Genomic DNA, 23,582 nt, shown 5'->3' with positions numbered 1-23,582 from the left:
TAACTCAAGCCATATGACTTCCCTGAAATAATTCAGTGGTGAATTACAGTTTATTTTTCAGGGGGGGAAAAAAGTGCAATCTTGATTCTAGAATTGCCAATAACTTTCTTAGTGACACCAGAAACCAAATAAATACACTATAGGGCATAGTTCTCAGTCCATTATAGACTTCTCTGGCTCTTCTCTGGTCACAATCAACACCATCTTTGATTCATGGACATTAGCAGGGTATTCCAGTAGCAGTTGTACCAGTGCTAAATACATCATATAACCTCTACTTCTAGGTAGAGCACCTCATTTTTAATACCCAGGAATCGCACTAGTCCTTTCCAAGCATACTGCTACGTTGAGAACTCATGTTGAGCTGATAATCTGCTGTGACCCTCTATTGAGACTTGCCACGTTTCACACAGGACATGCCCATGGGAGTTATTCATTTTTCCTATCAGGATGGCTTTGACTTCAGAATTGCCATTAACCAGATACAGCTTACCAACCCACCCACATCACTGTCTCCTTCTGTTATTTGTCGTTCCACTAATTGCTGTATGTCATTGGCAGGGAAAGGAATGATTTTTCCATTACAGGTGTATTTTAAACTCGCATGGAATGTTCTTTTTATGTTGCAGCTAAAACAAGAATTAATTCAGAAAATTAATTAGAACTGTCCTAATCCCTCCACTGCCCAGGAAGTCAGGCTGCCTGACCACAGGGGTCCTTTCAGGCCTTGCAAGCTCTGGTTTTCTGACTTCAGAGGTTGGCAGGGGTAATGTAATTTTTGGTTTATGTCACCAATAAAAAGATCAGTGAAGAGCCAGCAGCTTATCTGCAAACGCAGCTAAACAATGACAACGCCATATTTACAGTTACCTGAGGGACCTGTCATTTAGCCAGGTCAAAGCTGATCCTTTGATTTTGCTTTATTCTACTTCATGAACAAAAATGGGTGTTGAAAGGTTAAATACTTGACCTAAGCCTATTGCATCTTTATCCATCAACTGAACTTGTCACTTCATGTAAAAACGTTATCAAGTTCATTTTATCAGATACATTTTCCACAAATCCATACCAGTTAGTATTTGTTTTACACACTTCTTCCAGAACCTATTAAATCAATCCCATCATAGACAGCACAATGTCCTACCCTAAAGCCTGGCTTTTCTGGCATTTCCATCCAGTCTACCCAGTACCTTTTCCCTGGAGGAGGCAGTGTGCAGTTTTCAGGTAGCACCCACTGCTTGAGGAGCAAAATATTGCTGCCTACCACAACATGATGCAGAGGGTCAGGATGAAGCTGCTGGTGATGGGAGCCAGTGACCATTTCTAGTGTACAACTGCCCACCACCATCAATCTGCTCTTACCTCCTCAGGCAGCAACAGCTATCCGACTGTTCAGGGCTGACAGCACAGTCCACCTGCCCATCTGTACATCCAGCTGTCTTCCTAACCTCTCCTCCTCAGCAGCCCATAACAAAACCCAGATCCAGCCCACAAGTCTGTGTTGCACAACATTAAGTCACCACATGTAATCTAATAAACTAGAGACAAAATGCTTATGTCATATTCTAGTCCCTGAAACTTCTCCAGAAGTTAAAAAAAAAACAAAAACAAACAAAAAAACAAACAAAAAACCCAAAACAAACAAACAACCCCCCCCAAAAAAAACACAAAAAAAACCACAAAAACTGGGGGGAGAGAGGTGATGAGGATGGGGATGTAAATAGCATTAACAGAGCAGAGAACTCACTGCTCGGCTTTTCCAAACTTTCTGGATGCACTTTCTTTAGCCCTGGTGATTTTAAAGAATGCTGTTTAATGGCTGGTGTCACTGAACTGGAATCTGTTTTGTTATAAACCTGTGAAAAGAGCTACAGTGTCTCTTCCAAATACTGAACAACACTAATAAAATCCTTCCTGGTTTTGCCCTCTCATTTACAGTTATACCATTCCTATTGAGTAAAGCACTAACTGTAATGCTGCAGTTTGGTTTGCTCCTCACAGAATAAACTCAACAGCCCTGAACAGAGGGATAAGGACAATCACACCCATGGGGCACAGTTTTGGCTTCTTTTAAACAAAATATGTAGCTGGTTCCTATTCAGTGTGCAAAGACTGAAGTCACCTGTGAGGTGAAACAGGAGATGACCAAGTTCTGAGAACACTGATTATTATCCCACCCTAATAAAACACAAAGGATTGATATAAAAGAAAAACTGTTATTTTTGTATATTTGGAACCTAATACAGATATACTGTGTGTCCTAGAAATGAACAGACATCTAGAGTTTAACAGGTGGCACTGGGAAGCATTCTGAGTTGCATGTCACGGTGGGCAAAGAGATACTCTGCGTACCTCTTAAAACTAGAAATCTACTGTATAGCTGTGTTCAACAGCTAGAGACCAGACTTTAGGACCAAGAGGCCCTCTGGAAATTCTGTGCTCTCAAATAATTTAGAAAGAAAGTGCCTGGATGTTCATCCAGAATTTTATGACAACTGAAAATGGGCATGGGGCAGTTGCTGCTGGAAAAGGGCTTTAACAGTGACTACATCAGCTGTGCTGGATTGGGGTTTTTAATTAAATTTCCAGCTTACATTTTGCATGTCTGCACAGGCAGAACTAATTACTTCTCATCTATGTGATCCTAAGTATATATATCATGTATAATCTTGATGGGTGGAAGCCATATATTTCAATTAATTTCCTCTTACCCTGCATAATATCTCCATAAACTTAAGTCAGATCTCTACTGGCACTGCAACACTATCACTGCCAAATGGGTAATCTGTCTTTCAGCACTCTTAAGAAAAGTAATTTTCTCTCAGTTTAGATCAACAGATATGTATAAACTTAAAATATACAAATTTAGAACTTTAAAAATACAAATATATAGCTAAAGGCTGTCTATAGCTATTCCTAGTCATTAAAATTTCCAGCATCTGTTCCTGTTATAATTGATGCTGATATTTTTCCATAAAGTTAGTAAGCAGAGTTTTATAAACAAATGAAAGATTACATCTCTTAAATGCCAGTCAGCTTCTAAGACAACTTTAAAAAGACCCCAAACTCTCATCAACATGAACTCAACACTGTGTAATGGCCTTAAAAAGAGATGCTCCAGACAACATTAATGAGTAATCACTCCTGAAGAGAAAAAGAAGTAGATGCAATGCTTATAGCATTATTTAACATACTCTGGCTCCTTTTTTGCTTTTTAAACCCCCAAATGGAAACTGTGTCGTGTCACACTAACAACTACAGTTCTCCTGAAAGCACCTGAAAGTATATCATAGACAATTCATGCTGTAACTGCTCTCCAGGCTTACCATGTTTAAGAACTGGAATTCTCATCTTCAATGTTATATCAAATAAATAAATAAAATTTGGCTCCTGTAAGTGATTGAAAATTTATTTTACAACCCAATTTTACAGAGGAATATTCCTATTTGCCAAGTACTCAGAAAGCCTAACTTCAGCTAGGTCAGTATGATCAATTCCAGCCCCTTCTGAGCAAAATCAAACATTTCCCAAGCTATGTCTAGCAGTTACTTTCAAAGGCAGGGCAGCTCCGCAAAAATGGTTTAAATCAACAGACAAAAGATGAGCATTAGCTTTTCCCTTGGCATTCTGAGATTAAAAGCCAATACAACATAAGCAACATGACTCCCGGTGTCAGTATGGATGTGGCCATTAAATGTTTGGAGGCTTTTGTGCCCTGTTCGTTTGGTACTAGATGACCACCTCCCTGTACTGGACCCCCTCTCCAAAGCTGCTGATACGCAGTCTCCGAACTTTCTTCTTCTATCAAAGTCTGACCAACCATAAAAAAAAAGGGTAACAACACTGTGATGTATCCACAAGAGGAACCGATGTAAGCATGACAATTGCTTGCTCACCGATCACATTCCTAAAGGCAAATTTGTATGTCAGGATGGGAAAAGAATAAAATTTCAAGAGTTCTCCATCGAGTATGGGAGACTAATGAGACCTGTATGTCAAAAGCTAACCAAAAGTGCCACAAAATGGGAGCATATGCCCAGAGCACATGAATATACACTACACACGTGAAGAGCACATGGAAAAAATACATCAGCGTACACAGCACATAGGTCAGTGTGTGCTTCCTTGATAACAGCAATAGATCTCTTAAGTAAATAACACCTCTCTCCTTTCACTATTATCTGCACTCATTTCTTTCTCAAATGCTCAATATAAGTTTTATTAATTGACTAAAGGAATAATAAATACAGGCTCTGAGAAAGTGCCAGGGGTAGGAGATAAAATAATTCAAGGTACTAAAGTGAACATGCACTCTTTTTAAGCAAGTATCTTCATCTCAGCTGAAACAAGACAGACAGGCTCCCTTTAACAGTCATGTTATAATACAAAAATCGATACTTGAAATTTTATCTAGAAACTGACACCACACAACCAAGACAGCTCAAATTTCTGCTGCCCTGTTCCTGTCAAACGAAAGGAAACTCCAATTTCAGATCTAATTTTGCATCTTCAACTGTTTAAATGAGAAAACAAAGACACTATTGGAGCCTGATTTAGAATAAAAACAAATCAATTATTTAAAATTTACAGAAGTTGTTTTAAATGATCATGTTAAAAAAAGATTCCCTAGCTATAAATGAAAGATCAGCTGATACTATACATGTTTTACTAATCACACAACAATATCTCTCGGTTATGTTTCAGAATACTGAGGTTTCTTGGAAGCACTTTTCCTCAATAGCAGCCATGCCAGAATATGGACGGTTGAGGATTTCGTTGCTTCTTTAGAAGTCAACTGACTCAAACCATTCACACATTTAAAAAGGCTAGTAAGTCAACAATGTGATGAAAAAATAACTGTAAAAAGGAATAAGCTAACTTTGTCTTAACTAATTTTGTTCATCTTTTGGTAACATATATCTTTCTAAAGTATCAACTGTAAATGCACAAACTAAAAATAAAAGCAGACAGAATCACAGAAAGCTATCTAAAATTGTGAAGTATGCAAGTGCCTCAGAACTTCAAAATTTGCATTTACCATAGATAATTAATTTAATAAACCACACTTCCTGGCAGTGTGCCACAACCCACCTCTTCAGGAAACACCAGAAGAATGTATGACTACAATGTGGTTGGTCCATGAGTTATCTTAAGAGTACATTGTGAGCAGTACTTATTAATTCATAAGAGGGAATTTAGTTATAAGGTTTTGGAAGAGGAATAGATATAGCTCAGCTGTTCCTCTTGTTCAAAAAAATATGCATTAACATTTCCCCATTTTTTAAAGCAGAGGTCGTATTTGCTTGTTTTGTTTGATGTAGTTCCTTGTCTGTTGGTTACATTTAAAGTTTCCACTGAACGGTTTTATGAACCACCTTTTCACATCATCACACACGAAAGACTGGGGACTTTTCTACCAGCTGTACCATGCCTATCCAAAATATACAAGTCCCCAGTATTTGTCCATGCTGTTAAGATAATAGTACTTCAAATGAGTTTGATCTAAGAAAAAGGAATTGCATGGCTATGTCTGGTGGACGTTCGATGAAACGGAGTGTCCACCCTTTTGGTTACCTCAAGACATACAGCAAGTCATAAATAACTGTATGTATATATATGACATGTTCAGTCATAAATAACTATATGTATACACACTCAAATCAAATCAAAAAGTATGGAAAAGACCTCTATCATCAAGTCCAATCATCAACCCAACACCACCATGCCCACTAAAACATGTCCTGAGGTGCCATGTCTACGTGTTTTTTGAACACCTCCAGGGATGGTGACTCCACCACTTCCCTGGGCAGCCTGTTCCAATGCCTGACAAACCTTCCAGTAAAGAAATTTTTTCTAACATTCAATCTAAACCTCCCCTGCCACAACTTGAGGCCATTTGCTCTTGTCCTATCACTAGTTACTTGATAGAAGAGACCAGTACCCACCTCACTACAACCTCCTTTCAGGTAGTTGTACAGAGCGATAAGGTCTCCCCTCAGCCTTCTCTTCTCCAGGCTAAACAACCCCAGTTCCCTCAGCTGCTCCTCATAAAACTTGTGCTCCAGGCCCCTCACCAACTCGGTTGCCCTTCTCTGGACACGCTCCAGCACCTCCATGTCTTTCCTGTAGTGAGGGGCCCAAAACTGAACACAATACTCAAGGTGCAGCTTCACCAGTGCCATACAATCAAAATGTATAAATCCCAGTTAACGTAACAAGTAGTGCATGATCTCTGGCTTCATGATCGGCAGGTGTCCTCTGACCACATGGCCACACATCCACAGTGGACAAGTACCCAGTCCTGCTGCCTGGTGGGACCGTAGAGTCCTCATGAGTGAGGGAGACAGGTTGCAATTCATCCAGCTCAGTGCCCTCTCTCTGCTTATGGCTGACAGGCCTCAAGAAAGAGAGGAGATGGGAATGACAGGCAAAACCACATTATTACAGAAAACAAGAAAGAAAATCATAAAAGGGGAAAAATAACAGATAACATGCCAGTTTAAATGCATGAAATGGAAAAGTTCCCCAGAGACGGAGAGTGAAAGGCTTAACTACAAACCTACACATCCAAGTATTGCAGTGACCCTCCAGGTTCTGTATATTAAGGTCAATATTCAACAAATGTTTCCATCACGACTTCTAACACAAGTTCAAGAACTAGTGAACTTTAGCACTAAAGAAGCTAAAGTTCATTTAAAACCAAAACAAAACAAACCCCACAAACTGTTCTTAGAAACTGGAGATAGGGAACAGACAGTCTGCTCAGTCTAGGTCAATGCAAGACTGCTCTTCACAGCATTGCTTTCTGAACAAAGCATCCTATTTAATTTTATCATATCTGACTAATGCAATTTTTGGTATTTGACAGGAAACAGTTCCAGAGAAAATTATTTCAATACACAAAGTAACACTGACACACAGCCCATATTTTCTTCATTTCATCCTATTACCACCTTACTTCTTTGACCTCATTTCACCACTGCTTAACAAAGCCATTAAAAGTAGCTTTGCTTTCCTCATAAATCATCCCACCAACCCTTTGATCTTTTTGACGCCTTCTTCTTAATTCCTTTGATTCTGTCAACATCTTTTCATAACAGGTACCTTAAACTGCCTCCAATTTAAATAAATTTAACTGTACTCCAGGACAGAGAGGCATGTTATAAAACAGGGAAGAAACAGTTTTTCTTCCCCCTCTTTCTTGGTCCGTAGAATATTCTTGCACACAACTGAAACTGAGCTTTTTTCATTACTATCTCAAACTTAGATCTTATGTATTTTCCCATTTCTTTAAATATTAACAGTTTTTAGGTTTCTCAGACCCATTTGCTTTTTAGTTTAAACTGCATAGCTGCATAGTATTAAATAACATTTTTCAAGATAAAACTCAATATCATTTTTTTTCTGCTGATATTTAAATTTGGAGGCTTGACGCTGAATGAGGGATGATACTATGATGTCTATCTCTGCCGGTATTTTCTTAATAGATTCCTGTCATGAGAAATCATATATTAGTTCTGCACAAGAGCAAACTGTGAGTTCTAAAAAATTATTTATGAAATCATATCAATTATGGTCAAATAATATATTTTTCACATGTCCAGTCAAACAAAATTAAGACTGTATGTGTATGTAAGACTCAAAATACATCTCAAAAATTAACTATGCAACAAACAATTACTATAAGCATTAAATATCATAAAAACTGCAACATACAGCCAGTTGCTTTTATAATATTTTCCAGACAGTGCCTGTGTTTAAAAACTTAACTGTTCACATATTTAAATAACTATCTACCTTGTGCTGGAACAAACCAATGTGTAGGTGGTGAGTCTTCCAGCTGAGCTGAGCAAAAACATTAGTACACAGACAAATCAGTGAAAGAGAGCCACAACAACTTCCCTCTAAAGGCAGAAATTCATTTAAGCATATGAAAAAACCATAATCATTAGGGAAAATAGTTTATCTTCTGTTTCTGAAAGGATATAATAAATAACAGACACAACTACAGTGTGGGCCACGTCCAGGAAATCTGTGAGGTCTCTTGGACCACACACTCCCTCCAGAAAGTCACATGTAGTAATGATGAAGAAACTAACCCACTCAGGGCAATGCTCAGATCACTTACACATGGCTAGAGAAGTAGACAGAGACATTCACAAAATGGTTACCAGCAGCCCAAGAACTACTACTGTTGCCAGACTGAACACCGGCTATCCCAGTGGCATTTAAGGATGCAGGAATAGCTACAGGCCTCTGCACACTCTTGCACTCCCAAATAATTCCAACATGACAGCAGAATCAAATTCATTTTTAGACAAAGTCTTCCGTTGACCGCTTCATTTATTTTTTTAAACTTCAAGATGCAAAAGCTTTCAGAACTGCAGAGCTCTCTGAGCCACAGTCGGCAACCACAGAAGTGGGTACGGATCGTCTTGTGCCAGCCTACAAGTTACAAACATCCAAACCTCCATGCAAAAGGAAACAAAAAACCAACTACTTCATGATCACATTAAATTACAGAAGGAATATGAAATTTTTCATTCAACAGTTGCTTCTCCTCCAACTGGCTGACAGGTAAAGAATGTCTGCCCTTTTTAAAAACCAAACATACCCTATCTTCAAAACAAGATAGATTAAATAGGAGCCATTCAAAAAATTGGCTCTCATCAGAGCCATAATCCAGGAGGAGGGACCAACTACTGAATCATTTATTCCACTGTGAGAGCATGCAAATGTCATAGAAAAAAGGAAAAAAAAAAGAAAAAAAAGATTAAGCTTCTGCTGCATAGACAGGTTTAGGCTCACTATAGCCATATATAGTAATTTTCCCCTTTAAATCTTTATCTCAGTCAAATAAAAACACACACACACAAAACAAAACAAAAAAAATAAAGTAGGCATGGAAAAAGTTAAGATTCAGAGCTTAAAATGTGGATCAGCCTCTATTCACTAAGGACAATACTGAGCTGCAATTCTCGTTCCTCTCTTGGTTCATAAACAAAGACTATTGCCACATCACTCAACCATTAATGAACTAACAGCATGCACATGTTAAAGAAAAAAAAGAAACATTTAATTTTAACTAGTTCAAATTCAGAGCTCCTAAAACAGGTAACTAATTGAGGATCAAATAATTGAGAGTTATAATGCAAAACCAGAATGGTAGTGTACAGCAAAGAAACTTTAGGAAGTTGCCAGTTGCAAACAGCAGACAGAACCCATATGTGGACATATTTATTATTTTTTAAATAGGACACTAGTTTCACTGCAACACCAGCAGACAGACTATTTCTATCATATGATAAAGAGATAAACACAGATTAAGAGGTACGCTGTTTGCTTCTCACAAGCGAAATCAAGATGCCCATGGCGATCCAAAGACAGCAGAGCGCTCCCTGCCCCGAGCAAGGAAGCTCACAGAAAGCTGTTGGGAAGACAGGAGAGCTCTGCAGGCTTTGCCAGGAGGCGCCCAGATTTCAGAGTCCATCTGTTGAGCCCTTGCATCCACCCTTGCACCGTCACTTAGACCTTCTGCCTGCTCCTCTCTTCACAAGGACAATGCCCTGCGCACACTGCCCTTCTAGAATGCAGGGATCTTCTAGAAGTCTGTGAATATGAAGCCAGTGCTTATTTGTAAGTATTTCACATAATGTTTTTAGCTGTTCTTATCCACTACAGTTCCTTTAGAAAAAACATGCTTGACTGTACCTGCTTCCTCTCTGAATAAGGAGATACATAATGATGTTTTGAGCTTCTGAGGCTTTGCAGGAAATCACAGGAAACTAACATTAAAAGAAAACACTGCTTTCTGAAAAAGAAATGGGAAATAAGCTTTATGTTTCTGAGAATTTGACTGAGGAGGGGCACATACGGTCTAAGTCGGTCCACAAAAAATGAGTATTGGATAATTTTGTTTCCCCCTGGATTGCAAACTGCTTCACCATGCTACTCAGTGGGACTGTAATTGCCCGTTCTTCATTTATCAGACCAACATCTTCCTGAAATGGGCCATAATGTCTAGTATTTTACAAGATAATATGGAGTATATTACGTGTGGTTGCAAAGATGGCTACACATATCACATTCAGCTGATGAATGCTGTCTCAGCCCAGATGGACAGACACAGGTCTGATGCACTGGATTTTAATTAACCAGTGCTTATAAATAACCTTTCACATTATCAGATACAGAAAAACACAAGCGAGTAATGACAACATTGATTTTGATCAGTCTTTGTCTTTGTTCAGTCTTTCCAGTAGAAGAAAGTACATTGGAAAGAGACATATTTGTTTTCCAAATTATCTGCCTTGTTTGATCCAAATCTGAACTCTTCATCCTCACCAAAAAAAAAAAATAGTACTCAATAGAATAATATATTCTACTCAGTCACAAGAGCAAACATGAATGGAAAGTGAAGCAATAAACATCAATGCCTGCAAAAGTAGACCGTCCCTTGACAGAGAACTCTATGGCCATAGACAAGGATTCAGAATGAAAAATTTCAAATGTAAGATTTTTAATTGGTTATTAAATTCTTTTTTATAACAGTATTAGAACTTCTTGTGCATTTGAGAATTTCTGACATCTTTAGGAATCATAATACAGAATGAAGAATAAAATAGTGTCTGACAAGTTTGACAGATGATTTATTATTATCAAATTAATTAATTATTATTATTGCCACACTCAAAATTTTAACCATGATTTTTGCAGGAGGAAAGGATGGTAGTAAAGGCTTCTTTGGATTACCATTTAATTAATGATCTCCCATCCATAATCTAATGTCCAAAAGAGTGTTTAACAGTTTTCTCCTAAAAAGTATGGTCTGGTGTCCTGGTTTTGGCTGGAGTAGATTAATTTTCTTTCTACTAGCTGGTATAGTGTTATGTTTTGGATTTCATATGAGCATAATGTTGATAACACACTGATGTTTTTAGTTGTTGCTAAGTAGTGTTTTCGGTTTCTCATGCCCAGCCAGCAACAAGGCTGGAGGGGCACAAGAAGTTGGGAGGGGACACAGCCAGGGCACCTGACCCAAACTGCCCAAAGGGGTATTCCATACCATGGGACGTCATGTCTAGTACATAAACTGGGGGCAGATGGCCAAGGGAGGTGGATCACTGCTTGGGAACTAACTGGGCATCAGTCGCTGAGTGGTGAGTAACTGCATTGAGCATCACTTGTTTTGTATATTCTAATTCTATTATTATCATCATCATTTTCCTCCTTTCTGTCCTATTCAACTGTCTTTATCTCAACCCGTGAGTTTTACTTTTTTTCAATTCTCTTGGAGTGACTGAGCAGCTGCGTGGTGCTTAGTGGCCAGTGGGGTTAAACCACAACATCTGGTTACATAAAAACTTAGAAGAAGAATCACTATCATAGGTACTACATCTGAGGTCAATGATCAATCAATTGATTGATTGATAACTAGCTACAAGGCCATTTTTATTTTCTTTCTTTTGCAGTCTAACTCAATAGCAAAAGGCGAAATGGAGAAAAATCATTAAAAAGATTTTCTTTGGATTGTTTTCACAGATTGTATCTAAACTATGAGCACCTTGGATGTATTCCCTGATCCTCTGGCAAAGAACCTTGCACTATTCCTCAGCTAAAAGGCAGACTGTTAGACATCTAAACAGTAGCTTCATGTTACCTGACATACTTCTCAGTATAATCAGTTAATGACATAGCTGAACCTTCCCCTGTCCATACTGGAGAGGTGCTTTAGTCCAACAGAAGAGCTGCACAACTTTCCTGTCTAAACAGAAAAATTATCTTCCTTTATCAATTCCAAAATACCCAGCTGTGATGCTCTTGACTATGATTAATTGCATTTGGCACAGCTTTAACAAACCTTCAGAGAAGAGAATTGTATTTGCTATATGCAAATACATCATCAGTTCAAATAGTTGCAGGTATCAGATGATGATATTTGAACATGAGAATACTTCTGTGTTTCCCTACAGTTTATTCTTAAGGTAGTCACAAAACAACTTTGCCATAGTAACATTAATTAACATTCATTCAGTGTGCAGAGATCAAAGTAGCTACTATATACAAACATCCCAACAATAACAAAACAGCACTCACAGTTATTTACAACAAACTTCAATAGTCTCACCTACACAAACCAAAATGCTGCCTTTCCTTCCCCATCTCCAAACCCACATACTTCAGTAAAGCCCACTTCAGTATATGAAGTAAACTGTACAGAGTTTCTGTATGATCAGTCTACTTCAGCAGCAGGCATGGGAACAGACTACAAAGGCTCCGGAACAAATTTCCCAATACCTGCATGATCCTCGCGTCTTTAACCCAGCCTCCACTGCAGCAGCACCAGGTAACCTGGGAACTCAACCACCAGTAACACAGAACGCTCTAATACCTGGTACAAAAAAATCCTCCATGGCAGTAAAATCACTGCACAGGCTTTCCACCTCCAGGCAAATTTACTTTCCCTCATGCCTCAGACCACAGAGAAAAGGAGGATAAAATTGTTCACTTGGTGTTACAAGAATAGAGGAAACATTTAGGTGGCAAGACATGAAGATGCCTGCAGATACAGTCTAGAGTGAAAGGCATTGTTAATTTAACCCCCACAGCCACTTCGGAAAACTCAGCGAAATTGTGTTAAATATATTAATACATGACAGAAAAGTAAAGAATGCATGTGCAACACATGGCTGTGTCTTCATTAATGCCAGATTACCATCTGGTACACTACCATCTGGTATGATCACCATGCAATACAAATTTACCCCCGAGCAGGTGCAGACACAATCACATTTCTGTCGAGTTTGCCAGAGCACAGGATGCTGCATTCATACTGACTTCAAGTCAGCTGATGGAGGATGAACAATACCTGGTCTGGCATTGTCAGAGTCATAGAGAGATAAACAATATTTGATAGAGCAGAAAACCTACTAGTACAAGGTTAACATTACAATTGGGGCTGACAAGGTATGTTTACATGAGATGTTTGCATAGTGTGGTTATGGGTTTTTGATCTGCTGGCAAGTGCCCTAAAGACGTACCATTGAATCAACACTCTAAATCAATCCAGTAAATCAGTGTCTGTAGAATAGTAACACAGCATCCTCCTCCTTCTATACTGCTCTATCCCCATCCGAGATCTAAGAGCTTTCAGTCTTTTCTCTAACTCTGCAGGGAATCTCACATACTTTGTGTTCATGTCAGCAGTTAAAACATATCTACAGTAGAAGAGAGAAGGGTAGAGAAACTAAAAACTTCCACATTAAATACAATTTCACACATGCATAGGAGAAAATAAATGAGAAAAAACAAGTTAGGATTACAGACATAGCTGCTTAGATTGCCTAAATGAGACAATATGTATTATCTCATCTGGCAGTTTAGCATGACTGAAATGAAACATAATTTGTAGTTGACGCCAACTGGCAGGAGACAGACAAATGTTCATGGTTAATTTTTGTGTTTTGTTAAAAATATACTTCTGTCTTAAATTATAAGGAAAATGAATAGTAGGCTTTCATTCTGCAAAGTACAAGATTTGCAGATGCTACCCTGAGCTTCTAACTCACAGAAAAACGTGTCTTGAGTTTTTACAATTTAAGAAGACAAATCTAAAATTATGCCAGTTCAAGTCTTCTACCCAGTACCCCCGTCTTCAAAAGCAGCCAAAAGCAGATGTCTGGGGAAGAGGATAAGAATAGTGTAAACGTTTAGTCATACTTTCCCCAAATACTCTCCAGCCTCCAATAATTTGCAGCTCAGGGACTTTCAAAGCCAGAGGTCATGCTTATGTATTTAATAATCCCCTACAGACTTTTTCTTCCATTCATTTCGACCAGTCTCCCTTTGAATCAGTACAAGTTTTCAGTATCCACCACATCCTGTGGAGTTACACAACTTAATGATATGTGCATGAAACAAAAGCACTCTTTTTGCTTTTTTGAACCCAACACCTGCTAGTTTCATTTCCATGCTCTTTAGTTCTTGTACTTGGAGAGACAACAAACAATTGATCCTTATCACCCTTGCCATGCTGTTCATGTTTTCATAAAACTATCACCGCATCCTCAGTTGTCTCTTTTCCTCGCCAGCTGAACTGTTCTTTGTATGGAAGGTGTTATGCATCTCTGATTGTCCTTGCAGTGAACAGAAAAAGCAAAATATGCACTTAGTCTTTCTACTATGGTTTTATCTTCCCTCAATGTTCTTTTTATTCCCCAATAATCTGTTGGCCTTACAGACTCTCTGTAGCAGACTTCCTGCTCCTCGTCTTATTTCTCAAATACTTTTCTAACTTGCCTTCTTATGGACATGTAATTCTGCCAAAGTTTGATCCTTCTGTTTTCCTCTTTCACACACAACTTGTACTTTTTTGACTACGGCTACTACCCCTGAAAGCGCATTTTTCAACAGGCTTTGATTATACAATGAACTAGCATCAATATTACATAAATAGACAAGGATGGAGGCCAACAGTTTCTTGTGGAAATATTTACCTCCATCATCTGTAAATTAACGGAAAGACTTGAGTAGAAAGGAGGTTTCCCTCTGAGCATTACAATCACCATGAATTGCTTTCCCCAGTCCACAGGACTACCAGGAGTCTGGTGAATTTTTCTTTCCACAGATCCTTCAATATACGTGGCTAATTTAAATCACCTGCACTACAAGGAAAATACTTTGTCTTAATATTTCTCTACTCTACATTTCCTTCCCTGAAAATAATCATTACAAGCAGAAAAAGGAGACTTAGTTAAAAATTTCTTCCCTTTTTTTAGGTAAGATTCCCAAAGAATATTTGTTTCAGTATTTTCAGGATCTGTATGATGTGATAAAGTAAGCTATTCTATTACCAGACCATGTTCATCTAGAAAAAGTAGCATGATTATTGGAGGAAAAGATGAGAATTCAAAATGACGAACCAGAGGAATGACCTGAAAAAACAATGTCATCTTCAGCAAGAACATGTGCAAGATGCTACAGTTAGGCAAAATAACCAGCTATAAAACAACCATTAAAAACAATGTCTTAGAACATGTGTCCTTGGATAAGGATCTGGTGGATCACTGCCTGACCATGAAAAAGAGTCACAGTGCTGCAAAAGAGACACACATCGTGACAGTAAGTATAAAGAGGATCCCATTCCATTTTATTCAAAATCATTAAAACGTCAAGTGGAATACAGTCTTGGACAGAACAAAATAGATGTGAAATAATGGACAATAACCCAAAGAAAAGCAACTGAAATAACTGATGTACAGAAAAGAGCACCTGTGAAGTCAAGGAATTGAGCTTAAAGAAATAGCAGGCTATGACAGTTAAGAAGAAACATAATAAAAGTCTTTGTAAGCAGAAAAGCAATTATTTGCTTTGTCCAAGACAGATGCAGGATGAACAGTTATGGTGTTAAACTGCAACAAGAAAGGTGTGAATTGGATAACATGAAAAGAAAATTTTCTCATAGCATGATGATGTAAGGGAGACTGTTATGTTCCTTAGAACAAGGCACTGATGACAGACACAGATCATCCTAACCTGAGGCAGATGAATGGACTAGATGACTTCATAAGGCCTCTTCCAGTCTTGTCTTTTTATGATCTTTTCCTTGGGACCTGAGGCAAACATATTCTTTTCAGCGATTTAACAGAAAGAAAAAAAAAAAGGGGGGGGGGGTGTATACAGGGCTGCCTTGGAAAAAATGAGGTTACAAACAACCTGCTCACGCATCAACTATTCATTCAGACCCTTTCCCTGCCCAACTACAAGAAGCCTGTAGAAAGAAAGGAAGACTAGCAGCCAAGAGCTGGAGAAATTGTGCTGAAAGCGTGGACTTCTCTGACCTTCCCCAGACATTCTTTAAATGTGGCTTGGAAGCAGATGCGTAATATGCAGAGTACAGTGCATAGATGCATGCGCGACACTCCTGATGCACGCTGAAAGCAACAGATTGCACATCTACTGTGCAAAGCATGCAATGTGCAACTGAAAACCTAGGTAAACTCTGCTGATATGGGCTGGTCAAGCACCAGTGAATTAGAACATTCCTAAGGCTCTGTTTTAGACTGAACTCTCACTCTTTCATGTTAATACATCCCATTCTTGCACTGAGCAAGCTCAGGAAAGGCTGGCTATTTCTGTACTCCAAATTTGGCTGCGATGAAAGGCAAGCTCTAATTCAAGCTGTCAGGGCTGTCATGGAATGTGGTCTGGGTCACTTAGATATAAAGATTGGTTGAAGGTAATTACACTGATTTTATGCAGTCATGATCATGACTAATGACTGAGTAAACATGTATGCGCAACACAAACCTCATGCACATTTCTGCAAACTGGATACCTCGGCTAAATTATCTAGCATCTCAGCAGAGCTATCAGCTGGGCAGTCTGTGGAAAATCTTGCACGCCAGCTGTCATGTACTATGTCTATTAGTAGCTTAAAGAAAACCTAAAACAGAGACAAAAATGGGATCTTTGTTAACTCTTGAAAGGTAAACCATACCAGAGCAACTGAGAAAAATCGATGCAGAGAGAGACACAACATTGCGTGAAACTTTCTATTGAGCATAAAACTATAATTCCATTATCCTGCCAAACTTGGCCCACCACTTAATGTTGAACTCCTAAGTTAAACAATCTTCTAAAAGCACAGAAACTGATGCCTTGAACAAAGGCAGGAGAATAAAAATTTTACTGTATCGCTGTACTAACAAACTTTTACTTGCCTGAAAACTTCAAAATTTTGGTATGTACTAATTAGATAATAAAAACTTTGAGCTTTGTCATTGGTATGTGTTGGAGGCACCAAAGACAGGAGACCTCAGGCATGATGTGCATCAACAGACAAGAAGCCTTGGGCCTTGATGATAAGCTTTGAGTTCTGCTGAGTTTTTGTAATTAAAAATTGCCAAGGCCAGTTAAGTAGGAGAAAGAGATGACCCGCACTGTGCGTGACGAAAGGGTGGACACTATGTAAATGATAATATGAATATGTATGACTGGCATAACATAAATTTCTGCTTGTTGTAGGTAACGGTGTGCACAATAGGTGGAGCGATCCCCCATACACCCAGCACTGCAATAAAGAATGCCTTCTTTCTAAAACTCCAAAATCAAGTCTTAAGAGAGTTTCCTTGACCAGCTTTTTTGGTAACAAAACAAATCAACAAATATGACTTAATTTAATATTAACATATGTGCAAATAATCTCAACATGTGAAAGCTATAAAAGAATACATTACCATATTTAGACTAGAACTCATACTTGAAATTTTCTTGTAAACTTTAAAATATTCAGACTTGCCTGTGCAGAATGATGCTCAGGTTTTATCAGGTGTCTGTTCTAAAACAGAGTTACAATTGCTAAAATTGTCACGATGACCACGTATACTTACTGCCTTATTTTGTGAAATAAGTGAGTTCCATAGAAGGCTAAGAGAGCTATAGTATTTGCGTGAGATACCCTCCACCATTTGTATTACAAGCACAACTCAATACGTACTATTCATCAGTACTACATAGGTGTGCAGAAAGATGCTGCCATTCTTCGCAAACAAAGAAGTCACTTCAGAAATTCTGTACAAATCTTGCTTTAATAAACTCCAGACATCTGACAAACTACTCTTATCTGCAGCACCTTCTCTTTTACAGGTACTTTGCTGCAGGAACAGTGACTATATTTATTGCACTGTATATATATCACTTATTTAAGGGAAAAAAAAACACCACCCCATATATGAAAATATTTTTTTGTTACAGCTTTCCCTACACAAAATTACTGTTTGCACAGAACATATCAAAGCAATACACACACATGCTAAGAGACAAAACAAGAGTACATAACCATTAAAATAAAGTTTCTCTCAAATGCATTTGCCAGCGTATTAAAACTGGTGCATTAGCACCATCACATGCTTTAGTGATGAGGTCAGGTTTTGACAAATGAAAGTTCAATGAAAACTCTGAAAAACCTGTTTACAGTGATCCCAGACATAAGCCTTGCAAGCTGCAATTCACTGACCTATGTAAACTGATTTGGCTTTCAGATAATCTCCTAGTGAATACTATTGCAAAATCTATAAACACAGATGGCACCAACTGGCAACCTGTCTGCAATCTCAACAGAAGATCAAACACAGAGGCTGAATTTATCCTCCCACATCACAGGTGATCCTTCCCAAACAAGTTTAAGGGATTGTGCCCAGAAGCTGAACCAAGAAAGTTCTGTCACAACTACCCAAAGTTTCAGCCAACCCAAGAAGCGGCACTGCTTGAACAACGCTGGTTTAAAAACTGTACGGCTCTTAAACCAATGCAGCATTCAGTTCAAACCAGGCCCAGGTTATAATTGCTACAATTATCATGTTGACCATTTCTATTAGCAGTAAAATTACAAGATTTTTTCCTAGAGCACTGTAACAGAAGAATCTACTTGGGATTAAAAAGAATCTTGCAAGATGAAAAGGCCAACAACCTACAGTCAAACTTCAAAATAAATTGTACTATTAAAGCCTATTATATAATTTTATCTACAGAACTTACTCATCTGGAACAGAGTGACAGCATTAATACTGTTATTGGTGAATTATCATAAACGATGCATGAGAATACATACAACGTATGCAATGTCAGGTGTTAGCAAATATGAAGGTCAATTAGTGAACTCTAAAGCTAATTCAAACCCAAGATATTTTCACCAGTAAGATGTTAGATACTATGTATAAAACATGAATCTAACAACAACTCCACAGTCTTTAAGTTAATAAGACAGGTATTAAGACAAAGTAATTTGAAATGGAGCATTGACACCAATGACAAAGGAGGCTGTACAGCTGCCTCAGCAATATTGCTTCTTTAATCCTTTCTAAGCACTAGAAGCCGTATAAATGTAAAAATGAAAAGATCTGAAAATCAGCTTAAAGTAAGGCTTCCTTGTGTGTCTGGGTTCATGTATTATAGTTCTCTCACTGGCTGCAACACAATATGACACCATCTCCAAGACATTTTTTCCCTCTTTCTATAGTATTTCATTTTCATGGTTTATCATTTAGTTTCCATGCTTTCACCATGGGCCTCAAAGAAACCCTCAAAGAAAACCCCAACCAACAACATTTAAACCAATATAAATAAGAAATGTTTTAAGGAACAAATATCACTGTAGCACTCTGTTCATGCACCTACAGCTAAAAAATTCTGCATTCTCCTTTGAAGAGCTCATATCTAACTTTACTATACAGCTCCAAGCTGAAAAAGATAGTATGATTATAAGGGCCAGAAGACAAGGGAAACTGGAGAAATTAATCTTTAGCAACAGACTGTGATTTTTTTGGTTTTTTTCTTTTTAATTACATATACTGAATCAGAAATTGGATCCTATTGATTGTGTGACCAGCACAACAGTCTCTAAAAGTCTTCTGCTGTGATTTATTTGTGCTCAGTCATGGAAAAGGTAAGTGCCCAATTGCTAAATGTATTCCCTGAGTTCAGAATTTCAGATATATTCCTGATCCACTCACATAGATCGGGCACATTTGCAGTCATTTGCTTGCTTTTGCAGTAAATTCATAATTTAATTTTTTTTCATTGTGGATTTTGTTTTCTTTGGAATTACCTTCCACAAAATTATCTTCTAGGAAAATACTTCTAGGAAGATTGATTATTCTCTAATTAACTGGGGTTGAAATGCTTATCCATGGTTTATGTTTGACCTCTTAAAGTCTAAACATAGGGAGAAACAAAGGTAATTAAAAAAATTTAAGACCTCAGATCAGCAGTAAAAAAATTTCCAAAATGCATTAACTAGTTTCAATAATATAACATGAAAATGACTGAAACTTCCTTTACTTAGAAGATTGTTTAAAAATAAAATAATAGAACTGTTGTTTACACAGCTTTCAGAATATCTGACCATACCTCCCCAGCAATTTTAAAAGACAAGTGATAATAACACTAGTTTTTTATCTGGGCTTTACAAGGCCCTCCATTCAGCTTAATTCCAATTAATTTGTATGTAGGATGATGAATGTGGAAGAACACAGCCTTTTAGTTCCACATTTCCAGGGCAGATTTTAGGCACCATGACCCAGGAGAATCCTGTCAATTTTTGTGAAAGCAGGAAAACCAGAAGGGAGCAATAATCTAAGCAAAAGTCTCTGGCATCATTTTAACAGACTTGTCAGCTATAATCACATCAGCAATTGTCTCTGCATCAAAGAAAGGGCTCTGAGAGCCAGCAACACCTTCCAGCCGCTGACCACCTTTGCCCTTGTTCCCACGTGAGTTCAAAATGTTGACACCCCAAATGATTTATCCCCTAGGCAGAAAGCAGAGAAATGGGAACTGTTGTGGGGGAGGGGAGGCACCAAAAACAGAGAGGAAAGCAGCAAATGGGAAGACACAGAAAGCCACTGTTCATGGGGAAGGAAGGAATGGGGATACAAAACGGCTTCTGTCATTGCCAAAAGCCACCAGCAGTTCAGAAGTTGATCTTTCCTCTCCTCCCTGCAGGCTGGATGGTGTGGAGGGTCAGCCAAGAAGAGGAGCTGTGTAAGCTTGTGCCTGTGCACAAATGCACACGTGTGCATAGGAAGTGAGGACAGTTAGGGACAGCAGAGCAGCCATCCTCACCCCCCCTCCGAGCATCACCAAACAGCTCTGGGACTGTTGCCTGGTGAGGGGCAAGCCCAGCTGCTTCGGTACGGACTATTCCTATGTGAAGAAACTCTTTTCTTTTTCTCTTCTAACGAATTGGCTTTAAGATGCTGAGGGTGAAATTCCTAGAAACTGGTTGTTGCCTACAGTGGATAACCAGGAATCTTACATCAGCTAGGAGCTGCCATCCTGTGTTCGACACATGCCCTCGTCACAACCACCGTTTCTCTTCTACCAGGAAGCCATCCAACTTGTACTGAATGTCTAACAAAGGAGAAGCTTCTGGAAATACAAATTTTGATGAATAATAATTGTGGTTTTCACATCACTCAGAAAAATAATGAATCCTGCTTCTCATGTAATTATTATTTTAACAGTAATGTCTACACTGTATGCAAAACAAAACATTGGATTTCTTGCCTGGTGCCAGCTATATGGTCACCTGCAGCCCAGCCAGGTTCTGCTGACACAATAGCATATAGCACTTAATATGTCATTGTCCTACTGTATTACAGAACATCACAAGCGATTTTCACAGCTACAGGCTAGAACATGAAAAAGGATCAGAGCAATTACTGGCTTCCTTTCAGTCTTTGCCGGCAGTATTCCTGATCCAAACTTACCAGCCCAGCACAATCATGAGTGACTTAGAAGATGTGGAGGAATATGCTTTGATTAAATAGGTAAACAAAAGGACTATAACATTCTTATACAGAAATGCTGTGTCCAGTCCCAGCGATTTATACTCTTAAAAGCAAAAGACACACTAGTGCTACTTGCCTGACATGCGGGTACATCATCACACAAGCATTTCCCAGAATGCTTAATAAAAACAGATGATTAACTAAAAAAAAAAAGATAAAGTGGGCAATTTCCTACATACTGATTAAACCTACTTCATGATCCAGACAGAGGAAATTTGTGAAGAAAGCAGTAATGTGATTAAGCCTGGAGTGGCTGTAACTAGCATTTGCAATGAAAATTGAGGAATGGTCCCATGAAACTGTGTCTCAGATAAAACCCTCTCATTTAACAACTGCCCTAACAGAGCAGGCTGATGGTCTGTCTATATCCTGAATCTAACAATGGGTGGACATGGAGAAAATACTCAAGAAAGTACCAGAGATTAATCTGGATTCTATTTTTGTAGCATGTTTTATTCAGAAAAATAAACTTGAACATTGATTTTAATGTCATTGACACTTTCTAATAAGCCACTCTTTGTGCACAGCATATATTTAGGCCTCGATGACTTACAGCTCTATAAGGTTTCTGTGACCAAAGCAAGCCCCCCAAAAAACAACGGGGCTCCTTGCACGTGTGAGGTTCCGCAGCCAGAACCCTCCCACTGCAGGACTGGGACCGAGCAGACATTTTCATTAAGGTATCTATAATGGTGCCTAGGGATGTTTCCCCGAGAAAGCCAAACCTTTTCATTGACATATATAATATTTTCTTCTAGATGAGGTCAGCTAGAGCTTTTAAATTGTTTTCAGTTAATCCTAGTAACACACCTCTCATCAGGATGCACACACTCGCAGCGTCTCGTCTGCTTACTTCTGGCTTGCTGTAAACTTACTGCGATGGAGCAACCCAGCCGGCTCTGCCACCAGGTACTGGCAGTGCGCGCACTCGCACGGACACAGCACTGCCAGCCCGTGTTGTTTTACTTGACGTTGCTCCAACGCACCCGCAACTTCTGAATTACGGGATCCAATCTCAGCGGTGTGTTACCAAGTTCCTTTGGAGCGACGCCTAAACTACCAACAAAACTTCACTAGTAACTGGTGCCATCTACTTCTTGCCCTTTCCCGAAGGGCCCTAAGAAACAAAATACCCTCAGTCCCCACACCCCCAAGACCCGAGCCCCGAAAGGCGAGGAGAAGGAAGAACACGGCGGAGGCTGGCAGACGCCAAGGTGAGCTCTGAACCCTCGCTCCCCCAGGCAGCTCGCCGAGCAGACGAGCGGCCCCCGCCCGTCCCCCCACAGAAGAGGCCGCAGGTGCCGCAGCCGGTGGGTGCAGGCCTGGCTGGGGGCAGCCCGGCTCCCGCTCCTGCAGGAAGCCGCCGAGGGACTCCCCCCGGCGGGCGGCACCCCCGCCGTTCCGCCCGCCTCGGGTGCCCCCGTCCCCGCCCCGCTCCTTGCGGCGCTTCCCGCAGAAACGGAACAGGAGGGAGGGCGACAGCCCCCGCCGCCCTCCCGGCGGCGACCGACACCCCGACAGCAACCGCGACCGCTCGGTGCTGCGTACGTGTGCACGGGGCACCCCGTCCCGCCGCCGCCGCCGCCGCCCGCTGCCCGCTGCCCGGCGGCGGGAGCCGCGTCCTGCCGGGGCTGGCTGCTCGGCGGCACCTCCGCGCCGGAGGGAGGGCAGGAGGGAGGAAGGCAGCCCGGCGGCTCCGGGCGCCTCGCCGCCCCGCGGGGAAGGGGCGAGCGGGTGCCCTCCCGCCCCGCCGCTTCCCCCGCGGACGCCGGGCGGCTCTCGCCGGCGCCACAGCCCCGTCCCCGCCGTTACCTCGGCGCCGTGCCCCGTCCCCGCCGCGGCGGTTTCCCGGCCCGTCCTGAAGTCCTGAGGCTACAGCCCCGGTCCGAGGGGAGCTGCAGCCCGGCCGCCGCAAGAGCAATGAATGGAAACGCGTCCAGCGGTCCCCGTCCCCCCTCTCCCCCTCACAAATTCAGCGGCGGCCCCGCCTCACCTCCGCCGGGCAGCAGCAGCAGCGGCGGCTCCTCCGCGCTGGGGCTCCCGCTCCCGCCGCCTCCGGCCCGCGCCCCGCCGGGCTCGCCCTCCCCCCGCTCCCGCCTCGACCATGCACCGAGGGAGGAGGAATTGGATCCCGGCGAGCGCCGACCCGGCCGCCCCCAGCCAGAGGGAGGGAACCGCGGCGAGGGGCGGGGAGGGACGGGACGCGGCCGCCCTACTCTGCCCTGCCCTGCC

At 40.5% G+C, this 23,582-nt stretch overlaps 1 protein-coding gene across 3 annotated transcripts in view; it reads right to left on the bottom strand.

The window, feature by feature from the left end:
- The window catches only part of LHFPL2 (LHFPL tetraspan subfamily member 2), a 125,706-nt gene extending 102,192 nt beyond the window's left edge, over positions 1-23,514 (bottom strand). For 2 of the 3 annotated variants that reach the window (XM_075021785.1, XM_075021791.1), the window contains exon 1: positions 23,344-23,514. The gene's annotated coding sequence lies outside the window, so the exon portion shown is untranslated. Of the gene's footprint in view, positions 1-15,534; positions 15,612-23,343 lie in introns of all 3 variants that reach the window. The other variant, XM_075021786.1, reaches the window with a different exon arrangement.
- Positions 23,515-23,582: the final 68 nt, after the last annotated feature.

Source organism: Buteo buteo, chromosome Z, assembly GCF_964188355.1.
Source record: "Buteo buteo chromosome Z, bButBut1.hap1.1, whole genome shotgun sequence".
NCBI lineage: Eukaryota > Metazoa > Chordata > Aves > Accipitriformes > Accipitridae > Buteo > Buteo buteo.
Note: the sequence above shows the minus strand (reverse complement) of the source record. Positions and strands in the feature narration are given on the sequence as shown.